Consider the following 12,400-nt stretch of genomic DNA (forward strand, 5'->3'; position numbering starts at 1 on the left):
GTCCAAGAAGCTAGACCCAGTGGCTGCCGGTGGCTGCCATGCCTAAGAATTATTGCGGCAACAGCACTCCTAGTCAAGGACGCAGACAAACTGACCCTAGGACAGGAGATCTGGATCACGACCCCACACGCCATTGAAGGGGTCCTGAAACAGCCTCCTGATAGATGGATGAGCAACACACCATTACCAGAGCCTCCTACTCAACCCTCCACGGGTGCGGTTCCACCCCAGTGCAGCCCTCAATCCTGCAACCCTGCTGCCCGACCCTGACCTAGGTGCTCCACTACATGACTGTGCGGGGATCCTGGAGCAAGTACATGGATTCCAGACGGACCTGACTGACCGGCCCCTCCCCGATGCGAGGCTACTTGGTTCACTGATGGCAGCAGCTTTGTGCGGGACGGACACAGGTATGCGGGTGCAGCAGTGGTCACCAAAACGGACACCGTATGGGTGGAGGCTCTACCCTCCGGAAAGTCAGCCCAGCAAGCAGAGCTCATCGCCCTTGCCAAGGCGCTAACGTTGGGAGCTAGAAAATGGCTTAACAACTACTGGACTTGGGAGACCCAGTTTTACCAGACCTGCCCAAATACTCCCAGGACGAGTTACAGCAGATCAAGAAACTCCCCATGGTCCAGGAGATAAAGGGATGGTGGTATACACCTAACAAGGAGCTTGTGCTGCCAGACCGGCTCAGAGTCTCAGTATTAGAGCACATGCATCGGTCTACTCACATGGGGGCCAGAAAATTAAAAGACTTAATCTGACATGCCGGAATCAAGATTCACCAAAAGGACACCAAAATAGAGCAAGTTGTATCTGCCTGCAAGACCTGCCAACTCACCAACGCAAGAGCCACATCAAATAAAAAAAAGGAACCAGGCTCAGAGGCACCAGACCGGGAGCCCAATGGAAGGTCGACGTCACTGAAGTTAAACCAGGAAAGTATGGTTATAAATATCTTTTAGTATTTACAGACACCTTCTCTGGCTGGGTGGAGGCATACCCAACCAAGCATGAAACGGCTCAGATGGTGGCTAAGAAGCTACTAGAAGACATCTTACCCAGGTATGGTTTTCCTGCCACGATAGTATCAGACAATGGACCAGCTTTTATCTGACAGGTAACGCAGGCAGTAGGCAAGGCGGTGGGGGCAAACTGGAAATTACATTGTGCTTATAGGCCCCAGAGCTCAGGACAGGTAGAAAGAATGAATAGAACCCTAAAAGAGACCCTTACCAAATTAACCATGGAGACTGGTGGGGACTGGGTGACTCTCCTACCGTATGCCCTTTACCGGGTTAGGAACACTCCTTACACCTTGGGTTTTACTCCCTACAAGATCATGTTTGGCAGGCCACCCCCTGTTATTCCCAACCTTCAAGCTGAACTTCTTGCTGAGTTTAAAGATCAAGAACTTTTTCTTTCCCTGAGAGGGCTCCAGAGGGCGCACGAGGACATTTGGCCGCGCCTCCGTGTCATCTATGAGGCTGGCCCGACCCCGACACCTCATCAGTACAGGCCGGGAGACTGGGTCTACGTCAAGAGGCACCACCGAGAGACCCTCGAGCCGCGCTGGAAGGGACCCTACATAGTGGTGCTGACAACCCCCACCACTCTCAAAGTAGACGACATTGCGACCTGGGTCCATCACACCCACGTTCGGCCAGTGGACCCCTCCTCGATCCGGAAGGACTTCGTCACGTGATGGGCCGTCAGTCGGGACCAACACAACCCGCTCAAGCTCAAGCTATAGCGCATTCGACCTACCTGATATTGGTAACTCTGTTAACTCTGCTTGTCATTGCTCATGCTGCCGGGAGTCCCCACGCTCCCCAAAACATCACCTGGCAGATCATAGACACCAGCTCAGGGACAATACTTACTCAGACCTCCCAGAGCCACCCCAGGGACACTTGGTTCCCAGAACTTTGCGTAAACCTCCAAACTCTGTTCCCCTTGTCACCATAAATGCAGCCAGTCCCATGATTGGGTCAGTAAGCTACATGACAAGGGAGGAATGAAAGGGCGGGCCTAAGCCGGCCAACTCCATCTTGTTCTGTGTCCTTCACCTTGACCACGCCTCCTCCCCTTGAGTAACCTCCCGCTCACCTGCCTAACAGGACTCCGACCCTTCCCCAGCCAATCGGCTGAGGCCACAGCCATTACCTAACCCACTGCCCCTAGGCCCCAATAAAACCTTTGTCCTTTTGCAACTCGCTCTCTCTCCCCGGTATCTCACCGCTGCGTCGGTGCAGGTAGGGGATTGAGCTCGAGTTAGCTCGAATAAAGGCTCTTTGCTTTTGCATCGGACTCGGTTCCCTGGTGGTCTTTGGGGATCATGAATTCTGGGCATAACAGCCTTTCTCTGACTGACGTATTTCGCTTAGCATTATACTCTTTAGTGCCATCCATATTGTCACAAATGGCAACATTTCATTCTTTTTTATGGCTGAATAAAATACCATTGTATCTATATACCACATCCACATTGTCTTTATTCATTCTTCTGTCCATGGACATTTGAGTAGCTTCCATATCTTGGCTCTTGTAAATAATGCTTCTAAAAACTTAGGTAGGGGTGCATGTATCCTTTTGAATTAGTGCTTTTGTATTTTTTCGGCAAATACCCAGTAGTGAGATTACTGGGTAATAGGGTCATTCTATTTTTAACTTTGTGGGGAACCTCCATACTGTTCTCCAGAGTGGCTGCACCAGTTTGCATTCCTACCAACAGTGCAAGAAGGCTCCTTTTTCTTCATATCTTCACCAGCACTTGTTGTTTCCATACTCAACTAATTTTTAACAACCACATAATTGGGAAAGGATAGTCTCTTCAATAAATGGTGTAGGGAAAACTGGAGGTCTATGTGCACAAGAATGAAACAACCCTTACCTTACAACATACTCAAAAATCAACCAAAAACGGATTAAAGACTAAATGTAAGTTACGAAACTGTAAAACTCCTAGAAGAAAATAAAGGGGGAAAGTTCCTTAATATTGATTTTGGCAATGATTGTTTAGTATTGAAAACAAAAGTGTCAAAAACAAAAACAAAAATAAGACCAGATCACACTAAAAACCTTCTGCACAGCAAAGAAAGTCAATAAAATTAAAAGGCAACCTATGAAATAGGAGTAAATATTTGCAAATGCTCAAGATGACAAGGTGTTAATATCCAAAATATGTAAGAACTTATGAAACTCAATAGCAAAACAAACCAAAAGGAAAAATAAACACAATGATTAAAAAAATGGACAGAGGACTGGGATCCCTGGGTGGCTCAATCCAATCAGTTAAGCATCCAACTTCAGCTCAGGTCATGGTCTCACAGTTGGGGAGTTCGAGCCCCACTTCGGGTTCCGGGCTCTGTGCTGACAGTTCAGAGCCTGGAGCGCTTTGGATTCTGTGTCTCCCTCTCTCCACCCCTCCCCCACTCATGCTCTGTCTGTCTCTGTCTTTCTCAAAAAGTAAACAAACATTGAAAAAAAATGGACAGAGGACATGAATAGACATTTTCCCAAAGACACACAAATGGCCAACAGATACATGAAAAGATGCTCAACATCATGAGTCATCAAGGAAATGCAAATCAAAACCACCATGAGATATTACATCACACCTGTTAGGAAGGCAATTATCAAAAAGTCAAAAGATAAAAAGAATTGGAGAGGACATAGAGAAAGGAATCCTGTGCCCTGTGGGTGGGAATGTAAATTAATGCAGCCACTGTGGAAAACAGTATGGAGGTTCCTCAAAATATTAAAAAAAGAAATACCGTGTGATCCTATAAACCCACTACTGAATATTTACCCAATGAAAACAAAAACACTAATTTAAAAACATAAAGGCACCCCTAGATTTACTGTAGTATTATTTACAACAGTCCAGATACGGAAGCAGCCCAAGTGTCCACGGATAGGGGAATAAAGATGTGGTATACATATTCAATGGAAAATTATTAGTCAGACATAAAAAAGAATGAAGTCTCATCATTTGTACAACGTGAATAGACATATAGGGTATTATGGTAAGTGAACTAAGTTGGAGAGAAAAAGACAAATACTATATGATTCCACTTATATGTGGAATGTAAAAAACAAAATAATATGCACAAACAAAAAGACAGAAATAGACTCGTAAATACAGACAACAAATTGGTGGTTGCCAGAGGGGAGGAGGTAGGCAATGGGCAAAATAGGTGTAGGGGATGAAGAGGTAAAATCTTCCAGTTATAAAATAAGGAAGTCACAGAAATGAAAAGTACAGGGGCACCTGGGTGGCTCAGTTGGTTAAGCGACCGACTTTGGCTCAGGTCATGATCTCGCGGTTCATTGGTGCAAGCCTCGTGTAGGGCTCTGTGCTGACAGCTCAGAGCCTGGAGCCTGCTTCAGATTCTGTGTCTCCCTCTCTCTCTGCCCCTCTCCTGCTAATACTCTGTCTCTCTCTCAAAAATGAATACAAATTAAAAAGAAAAAATAAAAATAAAAAAACAATCATGCAAAAAACTTGAAGAAGAAAAAAAAAGCCATGTATTTAAGCAAGACTATTTCACCAAATAGCATGACCAAGACTGGACAATTTCCTCTAAATTAAGGCTGAGAAAAGGGGCCAGCCAGGCCTCCAGCAATTAACCACTGCAAAGGATGCCTGAGGAGGGAGCAATACAAGAGAAAAGAAGGAAAGAAAAAAAGAAGGGAGGGGAGAGAGTCAAAGACCTGGTGTGTTTTGTTCATGGATGACAGGATTGCAACTTTGCCCAAGGTGGTCGCTGAGGCAGGAGAACTAAAGCAATGTACTAAAAATAATATTCTTTCTTTACTGGCCCAGATTTCCCCCCCATCGGTCTCCTTTTCCAGAATCTTCCAACTCTTCCTACACATGAATCCAGGACTTCCACACACGGCTTCTTTCATCCTGGTCAACAGAGAGCCTACAGTGTGTCCAGAGGCGGCCCCTAAACACCCCCTGCAGCCCAGCCACACTGACACCACCCATCTCCACTCGCCTGCTGCGAAGCCCCTCAGGATGTGCCCAGTGCAGCCTCCTCACAGGCTCGGGTCCCTGGGTGACGACGAGCTGGAATCTAAGTGCAGAGGAGAGGGACCGGGGGAAGGCCTGGGGGAGTGTGGACAAACACTGCAGACTCAGACAAGGTTAGCAAGTCCAAGAAGGGCCTTGCAGGAATGAGAGACAGGAAATCGACCCAGGATATGACTTCACCTGACAGACGGCCATTCCTGACTCCTTTCCTTTGCTCTTCCTCCCTTTCCAGGATTCTTCCTCAGGCAGGATCAGGCTTGGGAATTCAATCCTAAGTGTCAAGAAAACGCAGCTTAACGCTTACAGTCAGTCTGGGTCCTTCCTGTCCTGCAGCCTCACACGGGAAGGCCTCTCCGTGTGAAAACACGGGGGGTGCCCCTGACAGTGGACTCCTCCAGAGGCCAGCAAGTGACCTTCCCACCCTTCTTCTTCAGAACCGGCTCCCGCCCTGGTGAAGCCCCCCGCACACCGCATCAGTGGGGACCTGGGCGGGACCTGACCCTCCCCTGCAGGTCACAGGCCTGCCCCGATCACACCCCACGCAGAGCCGGGCCCCCTCACCTCTCCCTGGGTCAGGGGCGGATGTCAGCCTCAGACAGGGAGCACCACAGCCTTGGTGCTCAGCGCTGGAGACACATCAGAAACCCCCCAGGCACTTTAACTAGGACTGAGATCAGGCCCTGTCTCCCCTTGGCCATTTGAAGGGACTCTCCGGGAGGGGGTCCGAGAGGCTCCGCTGAGAAGGTGGCATCAGAACGAGGACCCAGGGGAGGGAGCATGTTTGCCACCCGCCTCTGAGGGGCCACACAGTTCCAGGCAGAGAGACAGGCCCCGGGAGGCCCTCAGGCAGGAGCAAGCCTGGCCCCAGGAGAGGGGAAGAGGCCTGCGTGGCTGCAGTGGGGTGAGGAGACCAGCAGGGGAGGAGGACAGACAGGCACCTGGGGAGGCAGATCCGGAAGGGCGTGTCTTCCAACATTTGCATCCTACGTCTTTTTTTCTTTTTTTTTTTTTTTAGTTTTTTTAATGTTGATTTATTTTTTTGGAGAGAGGGAGAGAGCACCCACCAGTGGGGGGAGGAGCAGAGAAGGAGAGAGAGAGAGAGAGAGAGAGAGAGAGAGAGAGAGAGAGAGACTCCCAAGCAGGCTCTGCACTGTCAGCACAAAGGCCAATGCAGGGCTCGAATCCATGAACCCACGAACCGTGAGATCATGACCTATCAAGAGTCCGACACTTAACCAACTGCCTCACCCAGGTGCCTCGTTTTTTGTTTTTTTTAATGTTTGGGTTTTTTTTTTTTTTCCAGAGTGTGCACATGCGTGCATGCACGGGGAGGGGGGGGGGTGAAGGGCAGGGGAGTGGGGGACAGGATCCAAAGTGGGCTGTGCACTGACAGCAGAGAGCCCAATGTGGGGCTTGAACTCACAAACCTTGAGATCATGACCTGAGGCTAAGTTGGATGCTTAACTGACAGCCACCCAGGCGCCCCCTGCCTCCAACATCTTGAAAGAATTTTAGAAACCGCATGTTCCTCCTCTCCTGTTAAGTAAACATCAAATTTTTTTCTTCATCTTATACAATAAAACATTTACAAATATAATGTAGTATCTTATATTTAGAATCCTGCTTGACGTGGGGCTCGAACTCAAAAAACTGGAGATCATGACCTGAGCTGAAATCAAGAGTCAGACGTTTAACCAACTGAGCCACCCAAGCGCCCCTCCTCAAGCCTTTTAGACTGTTTTTTTATAAGCCTCATCCTTATCCGTACAATTTATTTTTTTTAATTTTTTTAATGTTTATTTATTTTTGAGAGGGAGAGAAATTTTTTTTGTGAGTAGGGGAGGGGCAGAGAGAATGAGGGAGACACAGAATCCGAAGCAGGCTCCAGGCTCCAAGCTGTCAGCACAGAACCCAACGCGGGACTTACTCACAAACTGAGATCGGACCTGAGCCGAAGTCGGACGCTTAACCGACTGAGCCAACCAGGCACCCCATTATCTGTATAATTTAAACAAACTTCAGTTTCTTAGGTTATAAAGCCACAAGTCAATATAACAACTTAATCATCCATATCCAACCTTACCACTCACCTGGATCCAGGTACACCCTCTTTCTTCGCTAGGATGTTTCCCTTATTCTGTATATCTCTCTCCATTCCTTTCACTCTGTCTCTTGGCAAAGATTCTTTGCTTCACCAAACTTGAGTCAGACCCCTGAATCTTCTCCTGGGCCCATCTGTGCACTTCCTTATAAAACCAGCTTTGGCAAGAACCCGGAGTTTAACCAGAACCTCCCACCCTCTGTGTCTGATCAGGTTCCTTGCCCCCCACTATTCCCCAGGTGATGTCTGATCGATCACCCTGGCCTGTCCTCAGTAAGAATCCTACTTGGTCTGTTTAGCCAGAACCACACGTAGCCCTGATGCTCCCTCTTGGCGATTTTCCATGCAGTAACCCCCTCCTTGCCTCTAAATTCCCACTTGCCCACGGTGTATTCAGAGTTGAGCCCAATCTGTCTCCTCCACTGTGAATCCTATTGCTGTGGTCCCTACACCTGTCTGGAGGGTGGTCCTGAATAAACCCTGCCTTACCATCTTTAACGGGCACCAGTGATTTTTTTTTTTTTTCTTTGACACTCTCACTGTTTTTGGCGGGGGCAGGGGACTGTGTCTGGTTTCCCCTTGGATGTCTCTCACTCTGTTCCCCTCTCCTGTCCCGCTTTCTCCCCTTTCCTGGATTCCTTCTCTCACATCTCTTCTGCCCCACTCTGCAACCTGTTTCCCCTCCTGTTGCTTTCTCCCCAACCTGATTGTTCCCAAGTATTTCTGCCTCCTTCGTCCCCCACCTGTCTGTCTCTGCTCTCCCTATTAGGTTGCGGCTACCTCCGTTACAACACCCACTGCGCCCCCCCCCCACCCCTGCTTTCTGGCACCCCGAGCTCACTACGCTGCTTCCCTGCAGTCTCTCCTCCTCCGCGGTTCCTTCTTTGTCCCAGCACCACGCTGGTCTGCCATGGCTCCAACTCTTGTACCCTCTCTCCACCGTCGGTCTGAAGCGCCTCTCCCTTTGTTGCTCCTGCTCCCACTTCCCGCCCCTCTCACTGTTCTGTCTTTCCCTTCATCTGCCTAGAGATCCCGCTTTTCTCCATCTCCTTTTCTCCCCCTGCTGCTTTCGCAGTTTATTCTTTTACTTTCGATGTCTGTCACCCCCTCACACGTCCTCCGCTTTGCCAGTTGTTCGTGGTTCTCCCTCACTTTTCTCTTTCATTTTTCTGGAATTCTCTCACTGGGTCTGTCTCTCCTGATTCCTCTCACCCAGGAATGGGATGGAGTCAGACGCCCGCCTCCTGGAAGGAGCACATTCTCCAGGGGCGAGGCGTTTGGGATGGAAGAACGCTGGTGTCACTAGGCAGGCCCAGGTCACCTCTCCCAGCGCGGGGTCGGGGGAAGAGGTGACTGGGGGAGAGGGAGCTTGAGGAGTGGTCAGAGGGGCGGTGTTCCAGAAGCGGGGGGAGACCTGAAGAATCCCAGGACCCGGAAGAGCACGCGGCCTCTCCGGAGGGGCCCAGAAAGGGAGGCTGGGGGGCGCCAAGGGAATAAATCCACCTCGCGGAAGGGGGCTTTAGGTGCCTGGGGCGGGCGGCGGGCTCCGAAGAGGGTTCCAGCAGGACACGGACGGGAAAGCCGGCGTCTGCGCGGACCGAGCACGGCAGTGCTGAGGGAAGGGACCAGCCTCGCCGCGATTTTAAACCTAAAGGGACGCGTCCCCGGCCTCCCAAAGCGACGTCTGAATTTACTTGGGGTGCAGGGGCGGGTGTAGGGATTTCACGGCCCCTAATGACGCCCAGACCGTGGCAATGGAGGAGAGGACCCTAGGAACAGCGGGTTTAAACTGGAAAGACGGAAACTCACGCCGCGTAGCAGGACCTTTAACCCGCGTCATCCGCTTCCAGGTCTACAGAAACCTGCGCGCTCTCAGTGAAGAGGACGGGGAGGGGGCGGGGCCTGGGCAGGGTGCGAGCGTTAGGGGGCGGGGCGCGCGGAGGCGAGGCTAACGCAGGTATCGTGAGGGGGCGGGACGAAGCCGACGAGGGGGCGGGGCCTCGGGGCGGAGAGCGGAGAGGCGAGGCCTACCCTGGAATTGCGAGGGGGTGGGGCGATGTGGGGGCGGAGCCTCTAGTGAAGCGCGTTCGTTCCGGGGGCGGGGCCTGGGCTTCGCGTCCTCCTGTCCTCTCTTCTAGCTGGTCTGTTTTCTGGGTTTGGAAACGTTTGAGTGTCTTCTGTGGAGTGGCGTTGCCTTCTATCTCAAGTTAATGTTTTAAACACTTTTAGGGTAAAAGTTTAAAGTTGTGGGGGACACTTATGTTGGAGATTAAGATGCTTTTGTTTTGGGGGCGGCTGGCTGCCATAGTAGGTTGAGCCTCTGACTTGATTTCCACTCAGGTCGTGATCCAGGGTGGTAGGACCGAGCCCTGAGCCCTGTCTGTGCTGAAAGTGGAAACTGCTTGAGATTCTCTCTCTCTCTCTCTCTCTCTCTCTCTCCCCCTCTGCCCCTCTCTGCCCCCTATTTGTGTTCTCTTTCTCTTTAAAAGAAAGCTTTCCTTTTCACAGTTGAAAATGGTTCAACAATTATAAATTATAACAAGACAATTTATAGCGATTTTTTTTAAGTTACTAGTTTTTTCTCGTTTTTTTTTAAAGTTAATGTTCATTTTATTTTATTATTTTTTTTAAATTCTTTTTTTTTCAACGTTTTTTATTTATTTTTGGGACAGAGAGAGACAGAGCATGAACGGGGGAGGGGCAGAGAGAGAGGGAGACACAGAATCGGAAACAGGCTCCAGGCTCCCAGCCATCAGCCCAGAGCCTGACGCGGGGCTCGAACTCACGGACCGCGAGATCGTGACCTGGCTGAAGTCGGACACTTAACCGACTGCGCCACCCAGGCGCCCTAATGTTCATTTTAAACCAGTGGTTGGTGACCCAAATTATCGTATGCCTTTAGCCACGCCTCGTATCCCAGGTCTGGTCCCTATGAAATCTTCAGAACTGAGCTCAGTGCTGATTTTGGCCTCCTGGGTGAATGGGGAATAGAAAAAGCAGTGCCATTTTGTTGGGTGTCAGTACAGAATTGCCTATTCTCAAGTGAGAGAAAGTTCCTCTTGCCTTATCAGAGAAATAAGCTGATGAGAATAAGCTTTTTTTCCCCCCTCTTTTTTTAAAGTGAAACCCCTGCAGATGTAGTTTATAATCTTCACTTAGTACATCAAGAATTGGTTAGTTCCAAGGGAGTGCACCATTTCATCACCCGGGTCACTCTTCACCACCCCCCCCCCCCCAACAAATGCTCCACAATGCAGTACAACCAGATGTTGTGTTTATGTAGAATAGAATGTTTTAACAACACTTGTCCTATAACCACTCTTGCTGCTTTGTTCTGTTTTGGGAAAGGAAAAAAAGGAAAAAACAAACAAACAAACAAACAAACAAACAAGAAAGCAACATAATCCGAACACTGTGCACACCAGCGGGTGCCTGTCTTCCCTGGGCATTTTCAGTGGAATTTCTGCTGAACCCTGGCCCCCACCCCACCCCACTAGCAAGGAAAGAGGCAAAAGAATAGGTTCGCACCTGTGCGCAGGAGTGGAAAGAGAAACCACATACAAACTGGGCTGCAAGTGGATTCTGGCACATTTTTAGATGAGACCTAAAAAAAAAAGTCATGCTGTACACAGGAAGCAGGCAAAGGAGTTCTGAGGGAGGTAGTGCCCATAGACACTGTCTCCTCAGGAGACAGATGGAAATCAAGCTTTTCTTTATGAAAGTGAAGGAAGGCCTGTTATTTTCTCTTTTTTTTACAGTTTTTTAAAATTTTTATTTAAGTAACCTCTACACCCCAACATGGGGCTCAGACTCAGGACCCCGAGATCAAGTCTCATCCTCCTCCAACTGAGCCAGATGGGTGCCCCACAACCCGAGAAGGAAAGCTGTATGTGAATTCTGATTCAGATTGGCCATGTAGAGAGTACATACAGATGTGAACGAACTGAGTATTACCTTAAAACTCTGTGTGTGCAGATATGGGAAGGTCCTCGTGTAACCCCACAGTGAGGGCGAGGATTTCGTGCATCTAAACTAGCAAACACAGACTGAATTGTTCAAGACATAGTCTTTTTTTTTTTAAGTTTATTTATTTATTTTGAGAGAGAGCAGGGGAGGGGCAGAGAGAGAGAGAGAGAGAGAGAGAGAGAGAATCCCAAGCAGGCTCTGCACTGTCAGTGTGGAACCCGATGAGGGGCTCAAACTCACGAAACTGTAAGATCATGACCTGAGCTGAAACCAAGAGTTGGACCCTTAACTGAGCCACCCAGGCGCTCCAAAATCCATTTCTTTTCAAACTACACCCAGTGTGGGGCTTGAACTCATGACCCTGAGATCAAGAGTCATGTTCTTCCAACTGAGCCAGCCAGGCACCCCTCTCATTTTTTATAGTAGCTGCCCCAATAGGTGTGAGGTAGTATCTCATGGCAGGATATATATTTAAGTGCTTATTTATTTGAGAGAGAGAGAGCGTGTGCAGGGGAGGGGCAGAGATAGGGAGAGGAAAAGAGAGAGAACCCCAAGCAGGCTCCATGCTGTCACTGCAGAGCCCAACATGGGGCTTGAGCTCACGAAGCTTGAGATCATGCCCCGAACCGATATCAAGAGTTGGCCACAACCGACTGAGCCACTCAGGTGCTCCTAGTGTATCTTTAAAGAGTTTGGGAGACAGTTGGGAAATATGACAAGATAAAATCCAACTGAATATTAGGATATTTAGAAGATCGAATATTGTGTATTCAGTGATCTTAGCTAGAGGAGTGAATTTGGATTCCCATGTCCTTTACTTGAGGAAATATATCCATGGTGGGATTTTCACCATTTCTACGATAGCAGAGGAGGAGAGTGGGGGAGAATAACCTGAGTCTTTTTTATGTTTATGAATCAAAAAAACAGAATAAAAAGAGGGGGGTGGACAATCCCTCAATCACATAGAACAATTAAAACATATCCCTATTGGTAACTGCTAGATTTGAGAATCCAAAAAATTTGAATGAGTTTCAAGAGACAATATACTCATCCCTGTGTCAAAAAAAGAAAGAAAGAAAGAAAGAAAGAAAGAAAGAAAGAAAGAAAGAAAGAAAGAAAGAAAGAAAGAAAAACCTCTATGCAGAACTCTATGCCCAACAGGGGACTCAAACTCACAGCCCCAAGTTATGAGATCAAGAGTCCCATGCTCCACTGACTGAGCCAGCCAGGCGCCCCTTAAATTTTTCCTAAATCAGCACGACTGCACATAAACTTTGTTTAAACCAAAA

This window comes from Panthera tigris, chromosome E2 (genome assembly GCF_018350195.1).
Source record: "Panthera tigris isolate Pti1 chromosome E2, P.tigris_Pti1_mat1.1, whole genome shotgun sequence".
NCBI classification, from domain to species: domain Eukaryota; kingdom Metazoa; phylum Chordata; class Mammalia; order Carnivora; family Felidae; genus Panthera; species Panthera tigris.